This window comes from Fukomys damarensis, unplaced genomic scaffold (genome assembly GCF_012274545.1).
Source record: "Fukomys damarensis isolate Sample0158 unplaced genomic scaffold, DMR_v1.0_HiC HiC_scaffold_28, whole genome shotgun sequence".
NCBI classification, from domain to species: Eukaryota; Metazoa; Chordata; class Mammalia; order Rodentia; family Bathyergidae; genus Fukomys; species Fukomys damarensis.
In genome coordinates this window covers 36,263,208-36,277,974 of record NW_022900940.1, presented here as the reverse complement: position 1 = coordinate 36,277,974, position 14,767 = coordinate 36,263,208, and the positions used below count along the sequence as shown (strand labels likewise).

Genomic DNA, 14,767 nt, shown 5'->3' with positions numbered 1-14,767 from the left:
GCGTGGTGGTGATGGTAGAAGCGTCACTGGCATGGTGACGGCTGGTATGATGCTGGCCATGACTGCTGTGGTGAGGTTAATCGATCTTTTCTCTCCCAGGAGACCCCTGGGATTCTTACATAAACTGTGCAAATCTTCCTTGAGCCTTGGCATGCCACGGCAGGAGCAGTGCCTCCTGGTCAAATGAAAGCACCTTTGGTTTCCCCTCATGGCAGCGGTATCCCTGGCTTATGTCCCCATAGCAAGGAATGGCCTTGAAGATTTGCCAACTTGACAGCTTCTTTTGCTGAATGAGAGGGTGGAAATCCCTGGTGGGCTATTCTGGGTAAATTTTAATTGACCACAATAAACTGAATATAGTTTCAATTCCATTTTTTGAGTTTAGACATCCCTTGACAAACCCACACTTATTGTAATAAAGCCACTAGTAAGTAAACCTCCTCAGTATTAAAGACACTGAGCAGAGGGCCTGAGCATGATTTTATGGTAAGGAGTCTGGTGCTCTGTGTGGTAAGATGTCTCTCTCCCAACTTCCCCCCATGGCACCCCAGTCAGAACCTGCTCCTGGGCCACCATTCTGCATCCCTTGTTATAACTCGTGCTCATTGACTGCTTGCTTGCTGTGTGCCAGGCATCAGGCTAAGGGCTGTGCAGAAACTCTCTCCAATATAATTCTGAACATAATAGTGTGAGGAAGTCAGTATTATCCTCATCACGAAGATGAAGAAACGAAAGCTCAGAGAGAGGCAGAGATTTACCTAAGATCACACAGCTAGTAAGGGGAAAAGGGGAAAAGTACTACTGGAATTAATTCTTCCTCACCTCATTGGCACAATTCATGTGATCACAGAATAAATTACTCAACAAGTATGTCTTTGTTTTTTTTTTTTTTTGGTACCAGGGATTGAACTCAGGACCTTGCACTTGCAAGGCAGGCAAGTGGCACCACTGAGCTAAATCCTCGGCCCAACAAGTATGTTTTTGACCCAAACATGGTGCTTGAAGCAGTTGTGGATTTTGTCTGCCAAAAGGCCCAGTATCCTAGGAAGGGTGGGAGTCTCTAAAAAGAACAAATGATAGAAAGACACGAGCTACCACTGTTAATGTGAGTTTTAAATGTCCTGCTAAAGCCAACACTGAATTTTGCACCCCCTCCACACCCCTATATTTCTTGACTGAAATCAAGTCATTCAGGAATTGCTCCCAATGAAAAGCTTGTATCTCTTTTGAAGAGGGAGTATCTCTCAAGAATAATACAAGGGAAATACAGTTTGGAAGGAGTCTATGGTTTTTTTTTAAAAATGAATTTCTATTTTAAAACAAATATTTAAAGAGCTTCATATTTGTAGCATGTTTTGTTAAAAGAGCTTTCCTCTCAGAAAAGCCACAGGTCTTCTTTGGGGAGCTAAGACAAATAGACATCTGGCACGTCTGGTGGTTTGAAGTCATGTCAAGGGCTGATGGGTAGAACAAGAGAGACTTGGGGCAGTTCTAGAAAGCTGGGGCCATGGGTAGTTTTTCCCACTGCCAGTTCAGTAGCCTCATGGGTCTGGATTACCCTTCAAGAGAGAGAAACAGGGAAGGCAGGTTGGAAGTGAAACAAAGCGTTCAACAGCCTGGTCCCAAAAGAAACCTGAAGAAAATTGTCAAAGACATGGGAAACAGGGCAAGGGAAGCCATAAAGGAAATAACTGCTGCAGAGGCAATGACGGCAGCTGAGGGCAGGGCTGAAACCATTCCACACACCCATACTTCCCATCACCAAACTGGGGGGACAACCAAGCCAAAGACCAAGTAGCTGCCTCTAAATGCCACTTGCTTCTTGGTACCAGGAATAAGTGGTAGCTATAACAACCCTCCAGGCAAATGCCAAGAGATTCTGCAACAGCCCAGCAGGGGCAAGACAAAGCTCACATCTCAGCCATAGCACTGGTTGAGGGTTTAGGGAGGGACATGGAGGGGTGAGATTCAGAGAGGAACTAATTCCCATCCCAAGGCCTGTGACAGCAGATGGGCCTGGAGGGACCCGGAAGGCTATCTGCAGGGTGTCCTTGTGTCTCTCTGGCCTGCATCACTTGGCTCCTCTTATTTTGTTCCAAGGACAGGGAGGAGACAGTAGGGCAGCGTTCCAGGGACCTGCTTAGGAAAGTCTGGTGAACCCTGGGAGAATTGGAAAAGTGTTAAGATGGGGGAAGGGCTGTTTCCCTGGTAACGCATTTGTCATAGCAACAACAGAACCTGCTTCCTGCCTTTAAGCCTCCCTGTAGAGCCATGGTAAGCTTTCCAGTGTGCCAGCCCAAAGCTGAGCTAATCATTTTGTTTTGCCACAGATTTCACCCTCTGGGTCTCTCTTGGGATGGAAAGGAAAAGGCACATGAGGACTGACTTGGGAATAGACACTACGGGCACCAGAATGAAGGTAACAAAAAATATGGCAGAAGATATGGAATAGTTTTCAATACCAACAAAAGAACAAAGAAAGAACGAGAGAGTAGAGAGATAGAGATAGAGGTCACTACTGTCACTTTTTATACTTTATTGCACTTCTTATCTCTTTTTGGTACTGGGGATCAAACTCAGGACCTTGTGCTTACAAGGCGGGCACCACTGAGCTAAATCCCTGGCCCTATTACGCTTAATAGTAGGAAAATATCCAATTCTGTTGGATCTCATTTATACGTCAGTATAGAAATATTCCTTCATTTATTGATTCATGAAATATTTATTCATTCAATAATTATGTGCTGAGAACTTGCCAGGGATAATATAGGACAATATTATAGGGATATTATTAATCAGAAGAATGAATGTGTATTGGGGGCATAGTTACTCTCCTTGTGTAGACAGGGAGACTGAGGAATAGAGAAGTGTGTGGCTGTAAATGGAGTAGGTTGTTCCCTCGAGAGTTTATATCCTAATAATAGATATAGGCAGCAAACAAATGATTGCACAGTTATTTAATTATAGTCGTAATGCATGTTTTAAAGGAGGTAGGAGTTTGCTGTAGTCTATCTTAGAGGCATAGATAGAGACTTGGGAATGACAAGAACAGATACAGGCCACTCTTGCAAAGGAATTTGCTTTGGAGAACCCAGAGATAAGGCTATATGCCTGGGGTGAGGTGGGAGAGACCCTGGGGTGCTCGCGTGTCTTCTTGCTGCAGTCCTGGCCTTGCCCAAAGATGATGAAATAATGGAAGTTCTGGGAGACACCTGGGTGCATGTTGTCTTCGTTATTTTTCTCATTGATGAGACAAAATACTAGACACTCAACGTTAAAGGAGGAGAGGTTTATTTCAGCTCACAGTGTGTAGAAGTTTCATAGTCAACTGGTTTCAAGGCAGGGTGGCATGGCAGAGGAGCATCACAGAGGAGAAACAGCCCATGGCATGGCAAGCAGAAGGCAGTAAGCAGCAAATACCAAACAGCCTTCCTTTCCTTTTTATCCCATCCAGGCAGCAAGCCTTTTGGTTGATGCAACCCACACCCAGGGATTGGGCTTCCCATTACCCATACTCAGAACTACGATAAACCAATTAGTGGACTACCAGTACCACACACCTTTAATTCCAGCATCACATCCTTAACTCCAATTCACACTCTCTAGATCAGTCACTTCTGAAAAGTCCTACCTATAACAGCAAGATGCTTTGGTATGTGTGTGTGGGGGTACCAAGATACAAGTCCTAACACGTGTTTGACCTTGTCCAAGGAGTTATGGAGAAGGAATGATATGTGGTAACAATCTGAGAACAGAGGAGAGAGAGGTGTTTCTGTATATGGAAGCATGAATATGTTATCCATTTTTGCAGGAGAGAAGGCAGAGGGCTTGGGGACAGATGCAGGCAAATTGGACGATCGAATGGTGGAAAGATGAGAAAGTCTCTGACTTTTTCTTCTGTTTTCTCAGTATAACATTAGATAAGATGTGCATTTGAGAGCAAAACAAGAGAGGAGGTGCAGTCCGTTTGGGGATAGGAAAGTCTTCAGTGGTTGCATTATAGATTGACGGATCTGACCTTGACAGTGCAGTAGCTCTCCAGGTAGGGCTATCTGAAACTCGTGTTATGTGTTTTCCTCCGGCAGGATGATACTACTCAGGTGGAGGGATGAAGTGCGTGAATTATTAGACTTAATATGATTCAGGGATTAACCACGTGAGCAGGTGGAAAGGAGAGAGGGAAGAGGGAAAGGGGAAGTTGCCAGGAAGTGAGAGTAAAGATGGGTCACAGAGTGTAATTCAGAGAAAAAAGCGTCAAGATTGAGGATGTATGGGTCCATTTGCCTGCTGGGTAGGAACTGGCATCTGAGTAAGTGTTAAAGTCCTTGTGCTTGCGGTCCCTTCTGCCTGGAATTCCCTTCCTCCAGATTATTTTTTCAGGACTCACCTTCTAGTTATTCACATCAGAACCTGAATGTGATGTTCCTTAGAGAGGTCTTCTCCTACTACCCTCCCACAGCAGCTCAGTCACACCTTAGCCTCTGTGTATTGCATTGTGTCATGGCCCTTATCTCTATGTGAAATCACCTTTTAAAATGTATCTTGTTCATTGTCTATTGCTTTCCCTGTAGAATTTATAGCCCATGAGAGAAGGGGCTTTGTCTATTTTGTTCTGTATGGGACAGTTCATGGCACAGAATAGGCACACAGTAAAAATTTGTTGAGCAAATAAATGCTCTCACTCTGCCTTGACATGGAGTAGACTTTTTAGAAGTACTCAGTCTCAAAACTTCCCCTGACTACTAGGCAGTACAAGGAGAAGTGGAAATGTACAATCCACACAAAGGCAGAAGGGTGCTACTAAAGCCAAGTTTTATTTCTAATGAGACATGACCTTTTAGATTTAGTCACCATGACTGGTGACAAATGAGGTTGCTCATTAAACCTAAAAAGAAGGTACAAGATGCATGAAGATCAGGTATGGAGTTGAGTTTCCATAGCTTTGGCTTTACAAGATTATTTACTGTATGGGACAAGGCTGAATAAATTCAAGCCTGTCTATAGAAGGTGCTACTTGGGTTGTCTAAATTTGGGAGATCTGGGAAGCCAAACATCTAGAAAGATTTAGGGACTGGGACCAAGAATCTGATTGCCTCTCAGTTGCAAGCATCTCATTGCTTGGCCACCCCTATTTTTATGAGCTGGTTTCTGTGCTCTTGGATTGTGTGGGAGGAGCTGGACTCTGAATTAGTTTCAGGGAATGAGCTGTGGGATAAATCACCAAATTTCTGAAGCACAACTTAACTATGGTACAAAGTGTCTGGGCTGACGATGAGACATCTTGCATCGCGTGTCCTGAGTCTGTGTTGGCTAATGACCCAGCCACAAGCATTCCCACCTCATGGCCCAGGCACGTGAGCAGCACTGCTCTGTCTGAGAAGTGAAGCATTTGTGTCTTGCGCAGATAAAAATGTCCACAAACTTAGATCCTGCCTCTGTTTTGAGTTGCTTATGGACAAGAAAGTCACTGGTGATTTAGCCAGTGAGGTCAGTGTTTCTTAAAAAACTCAAGGATTTTAGCAGAATTTGATAAACATTGAGTTTGAACTTAATGGAAGAGTGGAGACTGACAACTTGAAGATTATCTACTTCACTTTGAACTACTTTGAAGATGACTGGGACTGGGGAGTTTGGACCTCAGTCTGCCAGTGGGGAGGGCTCTTACTAGGTAGAAGGGACTCAGGGCCCTGACTGTCCCCGAGGCTGAAGAAACCCACTCAAGAGTGCTTCAGTCCAACAAAGGAAAACCTAAGTAATACCGCTGACATCAGCAGCCACCCATTGCTGTACCTATGCTCCTTTAAACTTTTTAAATGATATTTTTATGTGCTTAAAACTTTTTATTGGAGCATAACATACACATGGAAATGTGTGCGTGTCCAAAGTGCACAGCTGGATAAATTTCACAAATTAAACACACCCATATATTTGGCACCAGCTCAAGAAAAGGAATATCGTCAGCATCCCAGAAGCCCCATGTACTCCTTCTACTCACCGTCCATGTCTAACACCCTGACACTCAGCACCATAGATTAATTTCACACGTTTTTACATTGGTTGCTTTCATTTGATGTTTCATCTGTGAGATTCATTCATATTGTTGCATATAGCAGTAATAATTCTCATTTCTGTAGAATATTCCATGGTGTGACTATGCCCCAATTTATTCATCTGTACCACTGTTGATGGACGTTTGGGTTGTTTCTAGTTTGTTATTATTATAAATAATACTTCGGTGAGCATCCATGTACGTCTCTTGGTGTATACCTAGTGTGTGTGTGTGTGTGTGTGTGTGTGCACAAGCACACACAACATGCACAGAAAGACTACCTAAGGAATAAAATTGCTAGGAAATATGGAAGTATATGCTTAATTTTATAAGAAACTCAAACTTTTCAGAAGCAGTTGTACCGTTTCATACTGCTACCAGAGGGGGATGTGAGTTTCACTTCTTTCATAGCTTTACTAGTATTTACTCTTGTCGTCTTCGTTTTATCAATTATTTTGGGTGTATAATGAAATCTAGGCTCATTTTGTACCACACTTTTTCCGTACTCTTCTTTCTACCTATCTCTATCTTTCTGTAAACTACCTCTCTCTGCTCTTCACTGTAATGGAGGAAAGCATGTATATTAGCTTTCTGTTGCTGTGAGAAAATACCTAAGGGGAAAAAAAATCAACTTAAAGGAAAAATACTTATTTGTCTCTGCCTCAATCGATGATTGCTGGCTATTGTTTCTGGACCTGTGTGAGGCAGAATGTGGTGCAGCAAAGTTGCTCACCCTCATGGCTGCCAAAAGCAGAAAGGGAGGGAGGGTAGAAGAGAGGGGGTAGAGAGAGAGGAAGGACGAAGAGGAGGAGGGGAGAGGGAGGGTGAGAAGAAGGAGGAGAGAAGAGAAAAAGGAAAGAGAAGGGAAGGGAAGGAAGGGGAAGGGAATTAGAGAACAAAGAGGATGGAGACAAGACAAGGTAAACCCTTCCAAGTGTGCCCCGGTGACATACTTCCGCCAAGTAGGTCCCACCTCTTCCCGTTTCTGTCACCTCTGAACAGTCCATACAATTACGAACCCATCACTGAATGAATCCATTGATCAGATCAGACCTCTCATGACACGGTACCTCCCAAAAGTTCCACCTATGAACATTGCTTCGTTGGGGACAAAGTTTTCAACACATGAGCGTTTTGGAGAACATTTTAGATGCAAACCATAACACCATAATTTCATGCCATTAGTTTATGTTATTGTCCAGTCATACAGCTTGCTCAGAAAGAAATCTTTTAGTGACAGTTCTAAAGTAAGGCAAAGGGAGTCTGCTTGACCCACAAGGGTCACATCACAAATTGAATTTTATCCCTTGTCGTGGTTAGGGTGGAGTGTGACATTGAATGGCTTTGTGTCCACCCAGGAGATTGGTGGAGCAAACTTCTGCATGGGTCATGGAGGCCTGGCCGTGGGGCCTATCCCCTGTCACTGTCCCCTGCTCTACTTCCTGGCCATCATTAACTGAGCAGCTTTCCTCCGCCATGCCCTTTCTGCTATGTTGCTCCTGCTGGCCATGAACTAAATCCTGTGGAACTGTGAACTAAATCAAACATTTCTTCCTTAAAGTTGTGAGTTTTTGGTATTGTGTCCCAGTGCTTGGAAAGTAGAAAATATACTCCGCATCCCCAATTGATGTTTACATTTTAATCCTCGAGGCATCTGTATCTAGAGATGAGCCTTCAGAGTGGGTGGGATTATCTGATGTCCTTATAGAAGAGGAAGCGACACCTGGGAAATCTCTGCATGCACAGAAGAATGGCCATATGAGGACAGAGAACGAAAGTGGCTGTCCACAAGACAGGAAGACAGGCCAAGCCACTACTCATGACAGCATCTTGGTCTTGGGTGTCTCGTCTCCAGAAGTCTGAGAAAATATATTCCCACTGTTTAATCTGTACAGCCTGTGCTATTTTATTACAACCAAATAGGTTCTTTCTTACCCTTTCAGTTCTCCCTCAACTTCCTGGGAAAGTGAGAGGAGCTCTGACCACGCACTGCAGTTGCCTATAAAACATTGAAGTTCAGGGCTGGGGATTTAGCTCAGTGGCACCACGCCTGCCTCGCAAGCGCAAGGTCAGAAACAGAACTCAGCTGATCCTAATCAGCCATATAGTTACCAAAAAGAATATTTACTGCTGTTTTAAGTCACTAAGTTTTGTGGTGGTTTATAAAGCATAAGAGGTAATTGAAACACTTCCCTTCCCTCAAATCTTTTTGGCTTTTAAAGTGATGTATAAATCCAGATGTCTGGCCCAGCTTCTTGGAGAAAACTATTGACTATGGGAATGTAGCCAGAGGGCCCTGGAAATGGAATCTGGAGATGTCTTCTTTCATACCTAATCCTCTGGAGGAAAAAAAAAAAATCCTTAACCCACTAGGCATAGAGATACTAACTAATCTGATAAGACTAGACTCTCTTCTATGCCATATTTCCTTCTCACTAAATGCATCAGCATTAAGAGACAGCAATTGGTTTTTCTAATCCTTACTAGACAGCAAGAGAGAAAACCCCCTTTAAAAATCTGCTGTCCTGTTGCTCAGCCTTTTGTGAGATGGCCCAGTGTGTAAGAGGTTGTATGTCCTTAAAGACTGAAAAGAAAACTTTCCAGGTTAATGGCAGAGGTTACCCTGACTAGGGGTTACCCTGAAAGGATTATTTTTCCAAGTCCATTAAAATAGTCCTGGAATGACATCTTAGGAATGTGGTGGGTTTGTCCCTGGAAGAAGGCAACATAGCCCTCTTGCATCTCTAGTTCCATGACACTAATACAGGATGGACTGCTCCAAATATCATCTAAATGTACCGAAGGGTTTATGTTCCAAAGCACAAAGACCTGCATTTACCATCTCCTTAAACATATGTCACTGAGAGAAGCCTTGAACTTTGTCAAGAAGCAAACGTTCAACCAACGCTTTATTGAGTGGCTGTCCTGTACATATTAGCAGTGCACAGACATATAGCAGGAGAGAAGATGGCTGCCCAGGAGGTGACAATAAGTGATACAGCAGGTGAAGCGGGGCAAAGCTGGCTGGGAAAATGAGTGGGACTTGTCAATTACAAGGTCCCAAGACAGTGGCAAATATTTCCCAGGACCCTGTATGTGGAACTTTTTGGGGATCCCACAAGATGTGGATGGCATAGAAAAGACAAATCACCACAAGGAGCCCTCTGTCACGATTCCTCACCATAGCCCACTCTGCATCTCTCAGAGTGTACTTTTCTTTTTGCTTTTATCCTTTCCTCTCCTTGGCCCAAGTTTACTCTCCAGAGCTAGTTCTTCCCTTACCCCTTTTATACCCCACTCCCTTTTCACATAAACTTTTGGCACCATGTTCAGCTTGTCTCATCCAATTCTTTGAGGCAAGAAGGACTTGAATGTTTCTAACTGGCAAGCATTTTCTAAAGGAATTACCTGACAACGTAAGGACGAGTGCCTCTGAATGGGCAGGTATCCTGAAGTAAGGGTGAAAGATAAAAGTCTGATACAGGAGGATACATAAAAAGAAAATCTGGCTGGACTAAAATCCAGTGTCTAGGGAGGGTGTAAGGGGAAACTGGACCTCCCAGCCCAGACTCAGTGGACATGCCATCTTAGGAGAGGATCGGACAGAGGGAGGGAGCTGGCCCTTCAGAATAGACTGGTGATGGCGAACCTATGGCACGCATGCCACAGCAGGCTGTTAGTCACCCATCAAAAGCTCTAAAAGGTTCACCATCACTGGAATAGACTCACAATCACTCTGACCTCTCAACCAGGTGCAGCATAAATCATAGCAATCCTGCAATTCAAAGAAACCCAAAACAGGAGGATGGGACAAAACAAATTGCCATGTACCTGTGCCTTATAAATGGCAGTGCACCAGCACTTGTAAGAGGACGGACTGCTGGGAGAGAAGCCTCACCCAACACAGAAAGCACTAATCACTCGTTCTCCCATGTACACCAGCAGTGCCGTATCCGCAGTTGCTGGCAGACTCCCTCCGGAAGTCCCAGCACCTCCTGACTAGAGGCTGCAGAGGTCAGGGGAAAATGGCTCTGTGAAAAAATATGCAAGCAGAGTGCAGTGGGGGACATGTGTGAGGAGAGAAACACTGGTACTCAGGTTGGAGGGTGACTCGTCAGAGCCAGAACAGAGCAGGTGTACTCCTAACTTTCTCCAAAACCCAGAAAGATCTGAGAAGGCGTTAGGTCCTGCCGACCACCACGTGCTGGCAAAGGGGTCCTCAGCTGAGCCTGGGGGCAGGAGTAGGTTCCCCAGGCAGGACCGAGAAAGACTTCTGCGAGCAGAGCATGGTAAATGGTACCTGGGCCAGTGGCCTTTTGGCCCTATGTTAGGCAAGGAAAGCCTGTGGCAGAGACAGCCACAGCAATGACCTCCCCAGGCCAAGTGTTCAGAGGGAGAAACGGCCTTCGTGGCTTCACACAGACAACTGTCTGGCCCACAGGGGTAAATGGCTTGGCTGCTCACAGTGGGACTGTGACTTCAGAGGAGAGAGAGCAGTGTGGACGCCCTGGCTTAGTCTATAGCAGCTGTGTGATGGTTTTTATTTTTATTTCAGTTGCAGTTATTGTTTCCTTGCTTTTTGTTTGATTTGGGTCATCTTGGGTGTTTTCTCACTTTCCTTTTTTCTTTATTTTTTTCCCTTATGGTTCTTGCTTCTTTACTGGTATTGTTTGGTTATTATACTTTATTCTTCAAAGTTTTTCCTTTTGACCAGCTCTCATTTTTAGTGCTTTTCTATTTTTTGACTCTCTTTCCTTCCTATTCTCTTTTCTCCTTTCTTCCTAGTTATGTTTACTCCTTGCGTTTCCCCTCCCCCTTTCCAGTTATCTAAGAACGAAAATACAATAGGGGCTGTATAAGCACCTTAAAGAATAAGAATTAATGGGCCAGGGATTTAGCTCAGTGGTTCCCTGCCTGCCTTGCAAGCACAAGGACCTGGGTTCAATTCCTGGTACCAAAAAAAGAAAAAATAAGAATTAACCAGTATTACAAATTAAATGTACCATTCAAGGGCATGTCAAGGTAATCCTTAACAAGACCGGGTTAAGAGGATCCAAGCAAAACTGCCTACAAATTTATTAACATGTTCTGGCAATCTTGCAGCCTTCCTCAGTCTCTAAATACTCTTCCACCCATCTGCATCCCTCCTCCTGCCTTCACAAATACTCTCACAACCCTCCTCTGTGCTAGCTCTTTACCCCAGTTACACAAATAATTCCAAGTCCAACCTCCCTCCTCTCCTATCTCCCTCTCTTCCCACTGACATATGGCCTTCCTTTTCCTCTACCTCTCTCCTTATCCCTACCCTCCAAACCTTGGATGAACCACAAATAGTAGTATATTGTAATCTATAGAGTATTGACAAAAAGGTGAAATTATCAAAACAGGGCTGGGGATTTAGCTCAGTGGTTCCACCACTTGCCTTGAAGGCACAAGGGCCTCAGTTCGATCCCTAGTACAAAAAAAAAAAAAAAAATTATCAAAAAAAAAAGTTTAATGTTAGTGATTGTTGCATGTGTTGAATTCATTGATGCTGTATAACCAATAGAAATTCACTCCTTATTACACAGTGACAGGGTCCAATCCAATTAAATGGGTTGAAGTGGTAAACAGTACCTCTTGACAAATAAGGTCAAGAATACATCACTGGAAAAAAGAATTTAACTAGATTTTTTATACCAAGAGCAAATTATCTTCTCTCTGTTTAGCTTTAACCTGCATGTGTGCGTGCTGTACACAGAACGGGAGAAAATGAGGCAAGAAAATGCTTCCAAAGACTCCCAACTCTGTCAAAGCAGATCCAAGGAGCACTGGTGGAGAGGAAAGCAAACACCAAAAACTTGAGTTAAATAAAATGATCAAAGATGAAGCAAAGAAACTTGGTGAGCTCAAAGATGACAGTAACCCAAAAGATAGTGGAGCAGTCTGACCAATGTGGTCATGGGAGAAACAAACGAACAACCAAAAAAAAAAAAAAAAAAAAAAAAGGAAAAAAAAAAAAAAAAAAAAAAAAAAAAAAAAAAAAGGGAAGAGCTGACAAAAATGGCTCAAAACATGAATGACAAACTTATCAAAGTAAGAGACTTTATGCTGCCAGACATGGTGGCACATGCCATAATCCAAACATTCAGGAGGCTGAGGCAGGAGGGTTGCCATGAGTTTGAGGCTAGTCTGGGCTACATAGTGAGTTCATGGCCAGCTTGAACTACATAGTGAAACTCTGTCTCAAAAAATAAAAATAAAAAAACAGACCGTGAAAAGATGCCAAATGGAAATCCTGAGATGAAGAATTCTATTCAATTCATAAATAGCAGAAACAACTTGTATGAATATAGGGTTTCAGAAATCAGGAACCAAATGGCATCACACAATGATATACTCAGAAAATGATAAGACAGGAAGAAAAATTCATCCAACAGATACTAGATGATGTTAAGATGACTAACCTAAACCTAATTGAAGTTAGAGAGAAATTAGAAGACAACACATGAAATAAAAAAATCTGTTTACAGAAATCAAAGCAAATACCTTTTTAAGTATGGGAAAATAATTCAACATACAGGCAAGCAAGGCTTATAAAATGCCAAATAATTATGATGAAAAAGGAAGCTCTCCACAGTGTTGTTTGTCTGTTTGTACTCTGGTTCTGAAACTCAGTTGGGGAGGGTGGGGTGTGGAATCACCAAGTGGACTCCGGGGAGGTTTCTGGGACACTTCCATTTTTAATAGGTAGAGCAATCACTTATATAGTCAAGGAGGGACACTGCATATGAGGCATAACATGATTGGTTGATCTTTTGGGCCAGTGATGGAGGCAGTGGATAGGAGGAACAGGATGTCCTTCAGCCAGCTCTGAGCCAGTCTCAATGCAGGAGAGTGAGCATGCTTAAACTCCTGAGGATCCCCTAGCCTGCTAGGAGATGTGCCTGTGGCACACTTGGCTCAGACATGCTTGAATTTCTCTCACATTTCCCCCTTTTTCTTTTGATTCCATCGCCTCGGCCAAAAGTACTACATTAGCATCGGTTTGTTTATACCAATGGGAAGCCCTCTGGCTTATCTTGAGGATGAAATAAAATAATATCAGTCTACATATAGTAAGCATGTAAGGGGAGGATAGCGTGACAGCTTTACAGACATATGGGGTGACACACATCAGTAATTTGCATGGCACCTGCTTAGAACTTTAGTTTCTAATATTTGTAGTTCTTCCCAAACCATGTCCAATTGAGTTTGCATGTTAAGAACGGCAGTTCGTACATCTTGAAATAGGGCTGCACTTTGTCCTAGAGCAAGGGATGTTATGGGCGAGTCGGCCAATGGCGGCAGCAGTCGTAATCTGGTTACTTAGGGTGACGGAGGCGGTGGCTGCAGCAGTTAGAGCGATGGCAGCTACACCTAGATCTCGCTGATGTTGTGGGTGAAGCATTACGTCGAAGAGGGGGTCGGATTCTCGCCATTCACCTGTAAGATATATGGGTAACCAAATTGCTGGGGGGTGCGGCCAAAACAGAGGTGCCAGGTTTTATTAGCAAACATGGCTGGATTGACACACTTGGGGACACGGACAGTATCATTGAGCTTGAGAGAGAAATTGTTACAGTGAAGAAAAACGGTGACGGAAGACAGGCTGTGAATGGTAAAACGGTACTGTTGGGGAGGAAGGAAGCAGAGGTATTAGTAGGAGAGAAGGAAGCATTAGCATTGAAGGAGGCATTGGCATTTAAAGCGAGGGACAGTGGACTGAAGCCCATGGGTCACTTCCGTCCGATGAATCTAGAAGAGAAAAATTATCCTCAATCAAGGAAGGGTGAAAGTTGGAATCACTGCCAAATACATGGGGAAAAGTAGAATTCCAATCCATTGTAACAAAAATAGGGGCATTAGGGACAAGGGCCCATACTTGTGTGGCAGAAGAGGGATCGGGTGTAGTTTGTCCTGAGTTGGGAGTGAGTGCAGCACAAAGGAGGACTACTAACATGGGTCCAGAGGCTGGCTTAGTGTTCCAGGGGTTGCAAGACCCTGTGCTTGAGTACAGAGGGCCTTAAGCAAGAGCACAATTATGCACTTGATAATAATCGCTGGGCTTGTCTGGTGACATCTGTGTAGGCCCAGTCCCCCTGAGCATAGCCAGGGTTATGGGGACACCATTGGCAATATTGTGGCATTCTTGTTGTTCACACTGATCTTTATACATGGCTTTAAACATAAGACAGTCCCCTGGGGACAAACAGGCATGGGCAAGATCTAACCAGTCTTTGGGGCAATTAACATTGCATTAAAAATTTTTAGCAATTGTAGAGCAAAGGGGCTTTGGGGCCCGTGGTCTTGAACTGCATGACAGAAGTCTTTCCAAACCTTGGGGGAATGGGGGACCCAGGGTGCCACCCACCAGGCCGCCCACCGTGACAGGATAGGCTTGGAGAGGTGGGGTCCTTTTCTTAGATTTTTTAAAACACATTTTGGAAGAAGGCATCATTCGAATGACGATCATCATCACTAGAGGACAGGGTCTCCTCGCTGTCTGACGAGGAAGAGAAGGAATCATGAGATGGTAAGATAGTAAGATGGTAGCGTGCATGGTGGGGGCCGCCATAATGGAAACACATTTTGGAAGAAGGCATCATTCGAATGACGATCATCATCACTAGAGGACAGGGTCTCCTCGCTGTCTGACGAGGAAGAGAAGGAATCATGAGATGGTAAGATAGAAGATAG

The 14,767-nt window shown here is 43.9% G+C and overlaps 1 protein-coding gene across 1 annotated transcript in view; it reads left to right on the top strand.

The window, feature by feature from the left end:
- Galnt15 (polypeptide N-acetylgalactosaminyltransferase 15) overlaps positions 1 to 14,767 on the top strand; it is a 192,091-nt gene that overhangs the window by 73,731 nt on the left and 103,593 nt on the right. Inside the window, exon 8 of the mRNA XM_033756961.1 lies at positions 2,331 to 2,419. The gene's annotated coding sequence lies outside the window, so the exon portion shown is untranslated. The remainder of the gene's footprint in view (positions 1 to 2,330; positions 2,420 to 14,767) is intronic.